Genomic DNA, 14,843 nt, shown 5'->3' with positions numbered 1-14,843 from the left:
TGGTAAAACCTGCTCTAATATAGAAACAGTCTCTTTGAGTTGTTTGTATATTTGACTCTCTGTTGTGTGGCACCATCTACTGGATAAACCTGAACCAAATCTCTGAGATTTACAGTGACACATGAGACAAACTTAAAATTTAAAACCAAATGACATTTATATTAAAGAAATATAGCATGAGCACAATGTAAGTCGTACTGTAGATTCACCTTAACAGTAACAGTATCATTCAGTCTAACCTATATAAAATGTATAAAAAAAATGCCAAGACCCAAAAACAAGCCCAATAAAAATTAGGCCCCTTCCCATTTCTGTAATGTTCAAACCTGCATTAAAGCTTGTGGTGTAATCAGACTCTGTCTCTTAGATGGTCGACCTCCTCTTTCTTCTCTTGATCCTCATTGCTAACAAGAACACAATGATTGGAAGTGCTTCTTCCCTCCTTTTATAGCAATCAGTCTGCTCTTACAATCTAATTAGTATATTAACCTGACTAGTACACATTCACAGTTTCACATGTGCTGCTGATATGATTAGTCAATTAATGTTAGCTGGTCATTTTGTGTCAGGATCGAAAAACAGTGAAATTGTTTTTTTTGTGAAAAGTAAATTTTTTGGACAATGAAGCTTTTAGCAATTATTTAAAATGCATCTGATCCCTCTACACAATAATCTAGAAACAATGTGAATGAACACTACAACAGCTTAAGCAGCAAACTTTGCAAAACACAAAATTTATGTCACTGCCAAAACTTTCGGCCATGACTGTACTATAATAAAGAGTATCTTTTCACTGTTGTGTGGCGCCATCTACTGGATAAAAAAACCCTGAATCTAATCTTTGAAATACTGTATACAGTGACTCTGCACACTGTAAGACAAGTGCACTGTAGATTCACTTAAGTGCACTTGTCCTTAGTTACTTAGTAACAGCATCATTCAGTCTAACACTATATTCATACTAATTCAGTCTAACTTAAATGTATAAAGCACAATGAAAATGCCAAGATCTAAAAAACCAGCCCTACAAGACCAGGGTTTATGCAGCTGCTGATGAAGGTGACAGTGGAGGTAAAGATCTGTAAAGATGACTACAGATGCCCAGAATATGAACACAATGCACAAGTTGTAGGCTACATGGAAGAGCGGGGCACTTTTTTACTTTCTCGGTTTGTGTAAATCCATAAGGTGTTCAGAGTAGCCTACAATTTTTTTCCACAAATAATTTCACACGTCTTGTACAAATATGTGGTTTTGTTTCATATTCACATGGTATACTTTTTTCTTTATTTACCCCAAAAGAATGGAAGTGTTAGATTGGAGATTAGCAGATTTGTCTCATTTTAAATTAACACTAAAAACTGAGATAAAAAAAAATAAAAATGAGTTCAGCCAGAAATTCAACATTTGACGTGGACGTTCTTGTCTTAGGACAACTTTGATTAACTTTTTTGATCCACTTCAAATGTTGACTAGCTACTGTAAATGTTCAGCAATATATTCAAAAGATTTCTGTATTTTGGCAAAAAAAATTAAATCCTCTATATAATGTTGATATGGCAACTAATATATATCACACATTTGGTTATGCTAGCATGTGTGGAAATATTTAAATGTGTGTTACAACTAACCCCACGTTTACTTCACTGTAAAAAGTGGTAACATGCAATTGTTTTGTTAAAGAGCTATTTGTAGCTTCTTACCCTTATATTTAGTTTTATTGTTGTAACCTAATATATATAGGTTACACCAATATTTTAACTTTTTTAGTTAAATAAAATTAATTCATTTAGATGTCACCACATGAAGAACCCTTTTTTAGATTATCATTACGATTAATGTAGCTTAATGCATGAACACATTAAAAGACTAAATTCAGTATAGCTACACCTTGACGATGCTATGTAGGCAAGCAGATGAGCCCAGAATAAATGTGCTAAATTTGCATGTTAAGCGCTGTGCATTCATATTCTGTGCTCATCGTCTTATTCTTCTTGCCTATTATCTGTTTTAACAAACTGTAGCCTATACAGATATTGGTCATTTATTGATTGATTGATTGATTGATTTAAAAACCTGTCTTTCCACTTTGGGTGCCGTTGTCTTATCAGTAGACAGTATTTATTACAAGAAATGCAAGAGAAAATTGCTTTTCCCCACTTGTTGTTTTAAAACATTAAGGCCTGGTTTCACAGACAGAGATTAGACTAAACCAGGATTAGGCCATAGTTCAATTAGGACTTTTAAGTAATTTTTATAAACGTGCCTTATAAAAACCATTACTAGAGTCCATCTTGAGACAAAACAAAGGCATTGATATATTTTAACATCATTCAGTGCGTGTTTCTTTCTTTTATTTGAAACAGCTCAGACTTACATTTTAGTCTGGGACTATGCATAAACCTTGTCTGTGAAACCAGGGCTAAGCTATGCTGAGTTTTTCACGTTATGTGTAGTGAAAATCACTACACATATTATAGCATATATGTTATACTGATATAATGTTATTCAATAATAACATCAAATGCATCAATGCATCAATGCAATGATAATTCACCACATTCATTACTGTTAAATGTGGGAGACAGACTCAGTAGTATGTTGCAGCAAGTGCACAATAAATGTTCATACATGACATCACTGCTGGTGGGAGGGGCCCCATCTCACTCTTTGCGGGGGTCCTCAGATGCTTACAGCATATAAAACGCTCTTACAGCAAATAACTTGCAACAGAAATACTGTTTATCTCGTCTAACACACGACAGACCCATTATGTAATTTATTGCCACTTTTTTGTAATATCATGATTTAGCCTATTAATTGACAAATTGACAAAGTAACTTAAATGTCATACTGTAGGTCCTTAATTTCATCACCATATAGGCTCCTACAAGTTCTATGTTTGACCAAACTTTGCTATTTCAAATCTGTAATTAATCAGCAGCCACAAAATTGAAATTCGCATAAAGATAAAATGTATTTCTTTTAACCTAGTAAGAAGATAACAGAGGATGTTCTTCATATGAATGGTTCAGTGCAGGACTTTTTATTTGGTAACAATTTACGAAAATAACATTTGAATAATAACACTGACATATAGCTAAATATTTTTACAACATTATTCCCTGTAATCCATAGCCTCATGCAAACGGTCCAGAGTGATGTCCGGTGTGAGAACTAATCATTCTTTTAAACCAGTTCTTTTTAATGAACTAGATGAACCAGTTCACCAAATCGTACTGAACTGTCTAAAACAATTGGGGGCTCAATTTTTTTCAAGCATGATGCAGAGATATAGACAACTACACAACCTATTATAGCCTACATTCTAATAACAGCCTAGATATGTTATGTAGCCTAATTTGCGCGCATCAGGGAGTCACGCTCAAAACGCGGGGTATTAAAATCGCTTTTGAATGCGCGTGCGCGTTTTACTTTCGGTTTTGATTTAACGATTGCGCAAACTCTCGGCGGTGCTGGGCGTGCATTCTACAGTACAAGACATTAATTTTGTCAGACGCTCTGCAACGAATCCTCCTTTGATGTTTCTTATGGGCCAATGAGGGTCTTTTTTGTTGGAGCTGAAGAAAATTTAAAATAATAAAAAAAATAATCTGGCCAATCCGAGGCCCCTGCACACGCTGCAGCCTAGGCAAGCCTGTGCTTTAATCCACGCCTGCCGATGACAGTCCGTGACGTCACTACCGGCATGGCCACTGTTATAAAAGGGCACCTGTAGTACGCTTTCAACTTGTTTGTCTGAAGGAGACCTGTGCAGGAAGGCCTGAAACATGGCACCATGATGCAGTGTCTGGTTCCCCTTCTTGGGGAACCATGGTTACCTATGTAACCTAAGACGTTCCCCTTCAAATGGGAACTCGCACTTCATCCTCTAGTGGACACAAGCCATGCTGAGGGAATGACTGGCTTATTGATTATATACATTTGGACACTGACACAGTTTTCATAATTTCGGCTCTGTATGCCGCCAGAGCAGAATTAAAAATAAAACAATCAAGATGAAATTAAAGTGCAGACTTTATGCGTTAATTCAAAGGGTTTAACAAAAATAGAACATAAAATGCTTAGGAATTACAACCATTTTTATACACAGTCCCCCCATTTTCAGGGTCTCAAATGTAATTGGACAAATAAATATAATCAAAAATAAAATATTCATTTTTATGCTCAATCGGTTTGAGTTTAGGAGATTGACTTGGTCATTGCAGAATATTCAACTTTTTTACCTTCAAAAACTCCTGGGTTGCTTTTGCAGTATGTTTTGGGTCATTGTCCATTTGTACTATGAAGCGACGTCCAATCAACTTTGCTCCATTTGATTGAATCTGGGCAGACAGTATATCCCTGACTGTACACTTCAGAATTCATTAGGCTGCTTCTGTCCTCTGTCACGTCATCACTAAACACCAGTAACCCAGTGCCACTGGAAGCCATGCATGCTAAAGCTCTGAGTGTGCACTTTAAGCCCATATTTGTTATATAACTGTAACCTGAATATGTTTTGGTCAGCAGCTAAAATAATAAAAATTGTGCCAGTGTCCAAATACATATGGACCTAACTGTAAATCTTTATGACGGCGAGAAGGGGAAAGATAAGAGAGGAAGGAGAATGTTAATTTCCTTTCAGCTCTTGGCTGTAGACCAGAGCATTTGCTTTGAATCACCGCCCTCAGATCTTCCCTAGCCTTCCAGGCATCTCACTTCTTCTGAGACTTACTTCTCTGCAAAGGAGGGGCTCGAGACAGGACTCAGACAGAGACAGACCCGAACCCTGGAAGGTTTGTGGTGTGGATCTGGAACGGAGCGGTATACATTTTTTTTAAATTTTATTTATTAATTTTTTTTAAAGCTGCCAACCACGCCTTTGCCTCTCTAAAAATTTCAACAACTGTCTCAACAGAAGTTCCGAAAATCTCTGAAGGCAATACTGGCACATCGAGCAGGAAATGACTTTCTTGTCAGCCCGATGTCAGTCAGATTAAACCACCAATAGCAGCAGCTGTTTGTTTGGTAGCCCAGAGAGCTAAATCTGTGGTACGGTGCAACTTGGCCAACTTGGTCAGGGGAAAGGCCCTGGCCGTCATCTAGATCATTTAGCAGGTCAGCCTGTAGGTTCGCCTTGATTTATCAGAGTCTGGACAAATTTGTCTACTTCAGCCAAGGTATGGAAGGTGTACGATCTTTTCCAGTGTGTCAGCAGGAGCCATGCTGGAAAGATATAATTCTGTGCTTATGAATCCCCTTGTCTTGCAGCCTTTTCTGCACGTCATCATAGTTGCGCCTCATCTTGTGTATACCAGCAGAGAAGTCTGGATGAAAACGGACTTGTTTGTTGTTGTAAAGAACATTCCCTTTGATTCTGGCTGCCCTTAGTACTCACTCATTGTCTTTGAAGCTCAAGAACTTCATAATCAGAGTCCTCGGGCGTATCCAGAAATGCAACTGTGTCCTGGCCCTCTGCTTTCTCCGGTAGACCCACCAGTCTCACATTGTTCCTTCGGCTTCTGCATTCCAAGTCTTCCACTTTGTTTGAAAAGGTTTTAATGATATTTTCCAACGTGCTCACTCTGTATATTAGCCCATTAATGTTGTCATCATCAGAAATACGTTGTTCCGCTTGTGCTATATGCCCTGTGCATTTATCTCCTTTCTTACCTCCGTAAATGTTGTTTGCACAACAACAATTTTCTTAGAAAGTCCACTTTTCAAGGATATTATGGCTTTCATAATATCCTGGTTGTTATTTCCACCCAAACTTACTTCGTCATCTCCTTCGTCAGGGCTGTCTTCCGCTAATTTGCTAATTTCTTCACCCTCTGAATATTCATCTTCGTTTCTTGTCGTTTTTCTTGTCTTTTTTGCCTCCTTTGTGTCACATTTTGATTCCATGTACTCTTATATTCGTGTTGCTTGACATTAAATACAGTTCTGGTTGGTATTGTAGGATTAATTACAAACTAGCAGCAGAGCTAAAAAATTGCTACCTCTTAGCACCTCGCCATAACCCTTCTTTATTGTTCTACTCAAGAAAAAAAGTCACCTACATCTTAGATGGCCTCAGGGTGAGTAAATTAACAGCAAATTTTACATTTTGGGTAAAATATCACTTTAATAACGCTATAATCTCCACCCCAACACTGAGCTGAGACTGTTGCCTGGTGCTTCTGTCCTTAGACGGCTGTGACATATGGCTCTGCGGTTCTGCACTTGGTTATTATTGGATTCCACAAGTTATGCTATAGTAATAAATTCAGGAATTTTACTTTTCCGGTTGCTACAATGAAAATTTGGTCCCAAGATTATGGAAAAGTCACATATTAATATGTATTACACATAATATTGTTGAACCAGGACTTCCAGTAGCAACTATTTGTCACTTTTTTGTTTCATGATTGTTCAATCAACAAGAATGCACTGTAGAAAGCTAAATGTGAGATATAAGAAACTAATAATAAACATTTGAGTATTTGTACAAACAATACATTTAAAAAAAAAAAGTGTGGATTGAACAACAAGGAACCATTGCAACAAGAGTTTTAAAATGTACCCGAATTATAAGTTTGTTAACGAAAATGTTATACTGAAATATCGTATAAATATTAAACAACTGTTAGTTTTGATCCTCAGATTTGATTGGTCAGCAGCAATGGGACATTTCACTGTTCATATCGCCCTACTTGTTTGTGTTTTTAGCAATAGGCCTTCAATAGTTAATATTAGGTTCCCTTGCTTTTCCCCAAAAGGCTTTGTTTCAGGACTTCTAGTATAATATTTGAGTAAAAACATTTATTTTACTTCAAGATTAAGCCTAGATTCGTGTGAAATGACTCTGCCAGTTTCAGTTTGTTGGACAATCACAGCAAAAAAAACTTCAGCATAAGTGTTGTGAACGTGGTTTACATACATTAACACTTGGCAAGTGCTAATTGGGCATCGTGTGGGTCTAGCAAACAAACAAAGCAGACATACTTTCCATTTGAGGTTAAGAAGACTGTGAGAACTTTATAAACATGAAGGTGTTGGAAAAACACTGCACTCGTTTCACAGTTAAACCTCCACTCTAGACAAAGGTGAGAGTTGTTGGTTGTCAAGTGCCAAACCCAGTGGAACATGTTTCTGGTTTTGGTTTAGCACTTCAGATGAGTTTAGTTGAAAATAACACTTCACAGTGTTATTTTTTTTTTTACTTAACAAATTGCAAAGTATGTATAACCAGCTAAACAACTTTCTCGTAGAATATTAAGAATGACAAACTCAATCACACACAGACACAAAAAACATACACAAAGAAATATATTTATTTTAACTGATTATGTTTACTTTATAAAATACGTATTCATTTATTCAGGTATTAATTAAACCATTTTTACAAAATAAACAGTCCTTGGTATCTTATAAAAATGTACCTCTTCTCAGTCCAACAGAATTGAAAACAACCAATCTGGCTTCACAAAAATAATGAATATTGTGCACGCTCTACCTTCATATATATGCATCTACAGCCACTCACAAAAGTTTCCACCATGATACGGCTCAAGACAGCTACTTCAAAGAGAAGCAGACCAACTAGCAAATATAAAAGGTCTTAAACACTCATTTAATCTGAAGCAGGGGTTTTCAAGGTTTTTGATGCCACCGACTGAACCCCAAATAATTCTTTATGAGACCCACTAAAATACAAAGGCAGGTTCATATTTTCAAGTAGCATTTATACAATAAGTATACAAAGAAAAAATAAGTGTCTACTTACTAGAAAGAAAATATTTACCAGGTGATATTTTCTGCACACTATTAGAGAACTTTTAGATACAGACATATAAACTATAGCTGTCAATTCAATAAAATAATTGTGATTAATCTCATGACTTCCAACCAGTCTTTAGAAAGCAGAATGAAATATTAATAATGTCAAATGTAGTCGAGTTTAACTTATTTTACATTTTTACAGCATTTTTCTGAACTTTCCTCAGACTCAGGATCGAACATCAAGAAAAAGTGAATAAAATAAGTGTAAAATCAGTCATACTCATGTGTTCATGACTTTGGCAGCTGTAGAGCAGCATAGGTGCTGTTGATTTGGCTGGACCGAATATTTCTGCGCAGTTTGGAAAAATCCACCTCAGCGTACTGAAAGAGCAAAATTAGCAATTTCAGCTACAAAAATGAACCAAAATGAAGTGTTATATAACACTATTGTACAGGTCAGCAGCAAGAATAATGAATAATAATCAAGACACAAATTAATTTGAGTTATAACGCTGGTTTCACATATTCTGACCTGTAATTGGTCCTGATGCTGTTCTGTAACTTGCGTCTGCTGTAGATCAGCGTTAATTTGTTGTAATTGTTCTTCAGACCTTCTTTTTCCAACAACAAAAACCTTTACTAGTCCTAAAAATTAAAGAGTGTTTCAGATTCAATATTTATATCAAATAAATGGCACAATAATAATTAAATAGTCAAATGCCTAAATTAAGAATATTTACACATTAAGTTATCATCAGCTGGCTATGGAGAAATTGATATAAATATTTTTTACAAATTGCTGAAAATCTCTCACCAACCACCACAATAACCAGAAGCCCATTCATCAGTCCCAATATGATGATAATAATCTGACATTGTGCCTGATTCTGATCAGTATACGCAGTCACTGTATGATTGTGACACTCAGTTAACCCAGTTAGTGGAGTTGTTTCTGTAATAAAAGTGTCCACAGTCTGTTACTGTAAAAAATGCTATTGTTAGTGCAATGGCTGAAAATGTTAATTTCACTGCCTGTAAAAAGGCCAGTTTTACTGTGCGTTCACCATTTCATAATAAGCAAATATTTAAGATGTTATGATTGGATCATTACTGCAGTGATTAATATGTTTGTTTTAACTCTAACTGTGCACTGTGCAGTGCGTAGCTTTTTATGTCTTAAACAGCCATGTTGGAAGATGTACCCCAAATTCCTGAGCTTAACCTTATTAAAAATCTTTAGGATGTGCTGGAGTCGACTTTACAGAGAGGTTCGACTCCCTCATTGTCAATGCAAGATCTCGGCCAAAAATGTATGCAAATCTTGATGGAAATAAATGTTGTGATGTTGTGCATAACTTTGTCGAAACAATGCCACAATGAATACACAATGCAATCAAAGCTAAAGGTGTTCCTATGAAATACTAGAGCAACTTTTTTTGAACAGGCAGTGTGAAGTCGACTCCAGCACATCCTAAAGACTTTCATTGGGGTTAAGCTCAGGAATCTGCAGTGGCCAATCTCTCACAGTTTGAGCCTGATGAATCTTGACATTGTCATCTTGAAATATGGACATGTGTACTTCTTCAGACATGGCTGTTTGAAAAATTAAAAAGATATGCACTGCATCAGTTAGGGTTAAAATAATTGTTGCCACACACAGTCACATTATTAATAACCAGACGATGTTTAAACTGCACTGAATATTTCTTTCTGAATGTATCATTTGTGTAAAATGGTGGTACTGGTTTTGAGAATGATCGTAGAATCACTGTTGGAGGATCTGCTGTTTTCAGTAAAATCCAATAAACCTCATTTTCATCAAGATCACAGTTTATGCTCACATTTGATCCCAAATCAGTTAGTAGATCTGACACTGCATACTGACAACAGATGAATACATCTATAACATAAAAAAAATAAAATTATTATAAAAATAATAACATCAACACTGTGACGCACAACATAAAGCTATTTATAATTTTAATAAGTTTACAAAGCATGTAAATATATTCATATGTAATAAACTCACATAGCTGAAGCTGAATGATCTTCATGTTGCTGTCGTGATTAAAACAGTTCACTATAAAACCTGGTTCCCTCCACACAACATTTGAGATGAATCTACAGCAACTCTGAAACAAAGGCAGGAAGAAAAAAAAAATCTTGCCACATCAAGCAGAGGAAGTCTCTGACCACAAAACCCAATTCCTCATCACCATCATCACTCCATTAAGTTAAGCATGTTTGATATTTTATCAATTGTCAATGCAAGATCTCGGCCAAAAATGTATGCAAATCTTGATGGAAATAAATGTTGTGATGTTGTGCATAACTTTGTCGAAACAATGCCACAATGAATACACAATGCAATCAAAGCTAAAGGTGTTCCTATGAAATACTAGAGCAACTTTTTTTGAACAGGCAGTGTGAAGTCGACTCCAGCACATCCTAAAGACTTTCATTGGGGTTAAGCTCAGGAATCTGCAGTGGCCAATCTCTCACAGTTTGAGCCTGATGAATCTTGACATTGTCATCTTGAAATATGGACATGTGTACTTCTTCAGACATGGCTGTTTGAAAAATTAAAAAGATATGCACTGCATCAGTTAGGGTTAAAATAATTGTTGCCACACATATTACATGCCAGAAACATATTAATCACTGCAATCATGATCCAAACCTACAATTTGAAGTATTTGCATATTTAAATATTTTGTCCAGGCAGTGTATGATGTTACTTATGAATATTCCACACAACATTTGAGATGAATCTACAGCAACTCTGAAACAAAGGCAGGAAGAAAAAAAAAATCTTGCCACATCAAGCAGAGGAAGTCTCTGACCACAAAACCCAATTCCTCATCACCATCATCACTCCATTAAGTTAAGCATGTTTGATATTTTATCATGTTATAGTTTTCAATATTTGGTATATTTCTCAGATCACAACTGAAATTCACTAAAACCATTGTTCAACCTCCACATTATTCAGGACGCTCATGTAGTGTGTTGTGTGTGTTTGAAGGCTGGTATCTGGATCCTGACGCTCTTGTCTAGTTTGGTTTTGGTCCTTAGTTGGAATCCAGATGCTAGTGCTTCATGTTTTGTCTTTTGTTGTGAGCACATGGTGGGGGTTCTTTGACCCTGTTTCATGTGCTTGTGTTTTATTTTGTTTTGTTTTGATGGTTTTTGGTCTTGTTCATTGGCCATGTGCTCATAGTCTTGTGTGTTTTTGTTGAGCACATGGCTTATAACTGTGCTTCCTTTGAGTAATTGTGTGTCATCAATCTGGCAACTCTATCCAATACTTTGAATTTGGATTTCAGTGCCCTATTCAACAGCTAGCTGTCAATATTACATACTGCACCTTTATTTATTAATTTTTTTTTCTGTATCGCAATGGCATTGTACTGTAATTTGCTCGCAGATCAGCAAAGAGTAAATATGAATGAATTCTGTCCAGTCTCTTGAAATCAGTATCCCACAAATAGTTGCGAGAGTTAAGAGTTTCTTACTGATCAACTGATCAAGTTTTGGCTGGTTAACATGGTTCAGCCCCTTTAACTACTGCAAGAGGCGAGGCGGAAACTCCCCAACAGTAACCTAGTGGCCTACATCAAACAGTGATATACTGTATATATACAAAGAAAACATGAGTTCTATGAATATAAACAATTTTCCTGTTTTATAATGTAATTTTGAATAAATATTGAAATACAGCCAACAACATTACATAGATGACCAATCAAACAACATTTGGAAAATTATTACAGTAAAGCAGAGAAGGCAGAACTGCTAAGCTTGAGTACACATAATAAAAATAGACAGTACATCCCATAGATCCGGGCCGGGTGTCCAAACTTTTCTAAAAGTTAATCCTGGGTGTTAATAAGCTGCCATTTCACACTGCACATTCCTAAACCCTGGGTTAAAGTCCTTATTTCCATATTTTCGGTGTGAGTGTCAATGATTAGACAAACGCAGCATGCAACGTCTTTACATAACGGCATTAAGCATCCACATATTTTTCCCCTCAAATGCCAAAGCATGTAAATATGAAGCACGCGATTGGATGTCTGTTGCCAAGTGTCTAGCTGTTATATTATAACACCACTCTTTTTCACACTGTACAAGGTTAGCACCACAATGCGGGGTTAACACTGCAAAAGCAAGGCTCCAGAGCATGATTTCATAACCCCAGGTAAAAAGTGGTGCTAACCCCACTTCTCAATTACATGTGTGAAATGTTCCTTTACCCAGGGTTAAAAGAGGTGTTTAGAACGACAATAACCTGGGGTTAAGCACAGTGTGAAAAGCCATTATGTGGTCTGCAACAATCTTTAGGTAGGTGGTACATGTCAATGTAACGTCCATATGAATGCAGGACCCAAGCTTTCCCAGCAGATAATTTTGTAGAGCATAACACAGCTTCCTCCGGCCTGTCTACTTCCCATAGTGCATCCTGCTGCCTTCTCTTCCCCTGTAAACAATGCACAACATGGCCATCCACTCGATCTAAAAGAAAATGTGATTCATAAGACTAGGCGACCTTCTTCTATTGCTCTATGGTCCAGTTCTGACGCTGTTGTGGGCTCTTTGAGCGGTGTATAGGGTCGTCATGAGCACTCTGGTTTGCGGCTTGAAAAAGCTCCATACGCAGCAAACTGAGATGCACTGTGAGTTCTGACAGCTTTCTATCATGGCCAGCATTAAGCTTTTGAGCAATTTTCAGGCTTCAACTTGTTAGCCAAGACTTGACATTTTGGAGATGCTCTGACCCATTTGTCTAGCAATCACATTTCGCTCAGATCTTTTCACTTGCCCATTTTTCTTGCTTCCAACACATTTAAATCTGACTGTTTACTTGCTGTCTAATACATCCCTCCAGGGGCAGTTTGAGGGCGAGTGGATATCCAAGGCTGTGCTTAAAAATTGCATAAATAACATTATGATTGTTTAAAATATAAAAATTGCTATATAGAAATATGAAGTGATAGAAAAAAAATATGATGATACTTTTAAACATGAAACTAAAATTGCCAGAAGGTGGTGGCAAGCCACTGTCTTAATAAGTGTGTCATTTATTTAAATTATTCTTTTAAAACAGCTGATTAATTCGTGAATGAAGTAAGAAACTGCATTTCTGTCATGAGAACTTCGGAGGGATTGGCACGGTAATGTACATGACAATGTTAATGTATTTGGTCTTGGCGGAAAATATCTGCTACACTACTGCTGCGGCAGCAGAGCATGTACCGAGACTTGCTACTGCCAATACATCCACAACATTCTGCTGTGACATGCAGCAGCAGTGGGACACCTCCGAGGGGTTCTCTTGTGCCCAGGTCTTTGATGTTACTGCAGAACAATCAATGCGGAACTACATTTCTGTCATGACAACTCTCAGAGGGATTGGCATGGTAATGTACATGACAATGTTAATGTATTTGGTCTTGGCGGAAAATATCTGCTACACTACTGCTGCGGCAGCAGAGCATGTACCGAGACTTGCTACTGCCAATACATCCACAACATGCTGCTGTGAGCATGTAAGAAATACTGCTGCTGCAAATATAACATACAAGAAATAACCCCCCACAAAGCAGGATACATAGAAGGGACAATACAAGCCAAAACAAGAACAAAACACCCTCCAACAAGCAGATCTATTGCCAAGACATTTGCACTGCTGCTGCTCCGAAGAGCCATGTGAACCGCATGTATTACTATCTATGTGTGCCTGGGCTACCACGCCGACCAGCTTAACACTAGTGGCCTATGACTATGTGAGCCTTAGCTACCACGCCGACCAGCTTAACAATAGTGGCCTATGACTATGTGAGCCTTGGCTACCATGCCAACCTGCTTAACAATAGTGGCCTATGGCTATGTGAGCCTTGGCTACCATGCTGACTGGCTTAACTCTAATTAGACGCGCACTATGTGTAATGTGAATTAACAAAATGAATATACGTTGCAATCTGATAGAAAAGATCCCAGCACCCACCTGAGCAAATATCATAATTTAGTCATTTGATAACTGCTGTACTTTCTCCACTTCATCAGTCCCAGCGGCAGCGTAACAGCTCGTTAATTCATGTTCGTGCAACGATGAGACGGACAAAGTTAGCAGATGCATGCCATTTTACTCTCTCGTGTAGTTAAAAGTTGTCTGAGTTACAGTGCACAAAAACCCCTGGGTGGGTGGACTGACCTGAATGAACTGAAATAAAAGCAGAATATAAATGTTCTTTCTCCATTTTCTGAGCTACACAGCACAGTGAGAGCACACATCACACGAACACATTTCTCCAAACTACACTACCCATAATGCATTTCACTCGGGACTACAACAGCCTTAGATATTGACCTTCAGTGATAACTCTTATTTCCCTTCTCCCACAACACTGTCATTGATATGACTGTGATAAGCACGTGCCAGACACTGCGCACAGCTGAAATCAACCACACACTCATAACAATGAAAAACATCGACCTTAGAAATAACGAACATGAACATTGAGATTATGCCGATGTATATGGCGAATCCCCATTGAAAGCATACACAAGAATGCTTATTTCATTTAACCTGTTTCATGTCCGTTACTATCAGCGTGTCATCGGAGCAATTACATATGCTCTAAACTGGATTAGAAGAGCATTCACTTATCTTAGATGTTGATTTCGCTGTTTCTGAAGCACATGCAACTGCTACAGCAAGCACTAGCAGGCATGTGCAGAAGGGGGGGCTTTTTGGGGGGCTCAAGCCCCTGCCCTTTTTCAAAATTATTCAAAAGTGCCCCTCTCAGACAAATAGCAATGATATTGTGGTCAATAAAAAAAAAATGCATTTTAATTATAATTAGCATGACAATGTGTACAAAACAGTAATTAATCGCTCAAAAGTCGGTAAAATCCTGTTTATTTTTTTACATATCTGTCAATCTGAGGCGTTGCTATGGTTGCGTGCGTTTTGCTCAGTCTATGGTTTTGCTTGACTGACTGATTCGGAAACCTTCTTTCAGTGAGTGCCTATATGGGTCGCCGGAAGGAAAAAATAAACTAAATATTTTAAA

The 14,843-nt window shown here is 37.3% G+C and overlaps 1 long non-coding RNA gene across 1 annotated transcript; it reads right to left on the bottom strand.

Annotated features, from left to right (window-relative positions):
* Window positions 1-8,075: 8,075 nt before the first annotated feature.
* On the bottom strand, window positions 8,076-9,670 carry LOC107713012 (uncharacterized). Its single transcript, XR_001636853.1, has 3 exons — window positions 9,609-9,670; window positions 8,300-8,412; window positions 8,076-8,148 (listed from the first exon to the last, which is right to left on the bottom strand). It is a non-coding gene; the product is annotated as an uncharacterized LOC107713012 (long non-coding RNA).
* Window positions 9,671-14,843: the final 5,173 nt, after the last annotated feature.

Source organism: Sinocyclocheilus rhinocerous, unplaced genomic scaffold (assembly GCF_001515625.1).
Source record: "Sinocyclocheilus rhinocerous isolate Xijiao unplaced genomic scaffold, SAMN03320098_v1.1 scaffold4798, whole genome shotgun sequence".
Classification (NCBI taxonomy): Eukaryota; Metazoa; Chordata; class Actinopteri; order Cypriniformes; family Cyprinidae; genus Sinocyclocheilus; species Sinocyclocheilus rhinocerous.
The sequence above is the reverse complement of the archived record's forward strand: the minus strand, read 5'-3'. Positions and strand labels throughout refer to the sequence as shown.